The sequence below is a fragment of the Chiloscyllium plagiosum genome, chromosome 3, assembly GCF_004010195.1.
Source record: "Chiloscyllium plagiosum isolate BGI_BamShark_2017 chromosome 3, ASM401019v2, whole genome shotgun sequence".
Lineage (NCBI taxonomy): Eukaryota > Metazoa > Chordata > Chondrichthyes > Orectolobiformes > Hemiscylliidae > Chiloscyllium > Chiloscyllium plagiosum.
In genome coordinates this window covers 120,229,890-120,231,101 of record NC_057712.1, presented here as the reverse complement: position 1 = coordinate 120,231,101, position 1,212 = coordinate 120,229,890, and the positions used below count along the sequence as shown (strand labels likewise).

Sequence of the window (1,212 nt, the reverse complement as noted above, 5' to 3'; positions counted from 1 at the left end):
GGAGGGACTTGGGGGAGTCCCTCCTCCCTACCTTTTATCTTAGCATGCTGGACACACTTTCCTCATTCCTGAAGAAGGGCTTATGCCCAAAACGTCGATTCTCTTGTTCCTTGGGTGCTGCCTGACCTGCTGCGCTTTTCCAGCAACACATTTTCAGTTCTGCCATTTATTGTATGTTTCACACCTGAATTTGTTATTCCAAAATGCATCACATCACATTTGTCTGGATTAAACTCCGTCAATCATTTTTCTGTCCAAATCTGCAATCTATCATTATCCCACTGTATCCTTTGATAGTCCTCCTCATTATCTGCAACTCTGCCAATTTTGGTGTCATCCACAAATTTACTAATCAGATCACCTACATTTTCATCCACATCATTTATATACATAGGAACCTTGATTATTCGGCACTTGATTAACCAAATTTCAGATTATCCGAATAAGATTGCAAGGTCCCGATGTTTGGCTAACTGTTATCCAGCATTTGATTAACCGAATTAAATATTCCCTGCCCGTGCCCTTCAGATAATGGAGGTGTGTGTGTGTGTGTGTGTGTGTGTGTGTGGACGAGTGTGTAAACAGAGACTCATAGAGATGTACAGCATGGAAACACACCATTCGGTTCAACTCATCCATGCCAACCAGATATCCCAACCCAATCTAGTCTCACCTGCCAGGACCCAGCCCGTATCCCTCCAAACCCTTCCTATTCATATACCCATCCAAATGCCTCTTAAATGTTGCAATTGTAACTAGCCTCCACCATTTCCTCTGGCAGCTCATTCCACACATGCACCACCCTCTGCGTGAAAAAGTTGGCCCTTAGATCTCTTTTATATCTTTCCCCTCTCACCCTAAACCTGTGCCTCTAGTTCTGGATTCCCCCACCCCAGGGAAAATACCTTGTCTGTTTACCCTATCTATGCCCCTCCTGATTTTATAAACCCCTATAAGGTTTCTCAACCTCTGGGGAAAATGGTCTAGCCTATTCAACCTTTCCCTATAGCTGAAATCCTCCAACCCTGGCAACATCATTGTAAATATTTTCTGAACCCTTTCAAGTTTCACAACATCTTTCCGATAGGAAGGAGACCAGAATTGCACACAATATTCCAACAGTGGCCTAACCAATGTCCTGTACAGCAGTAACATGACCTCCCAACGCCTGTACTCAATACTCTGACCAATAAAGGAAAGCATACCAAACAC

The 1,212-nt window shown here is 43.6% G+C and overlaps 1 protein-coding gene across 6 annotated transcripts in view; it reads left to right on the top strand.

Moving 5' to 3' along the window:
* The window catches only part of LOC122548488 (TOG array regulator of axonemal microtubules protein 2-like), a 126,994-nt gene that overhangs the window by 60,226 nt on the left and 65,556 nt on the right, over positions 1 to 1,212 (top strand). The gene's annotated exons all lie outside the window — the stretch shown is intronic.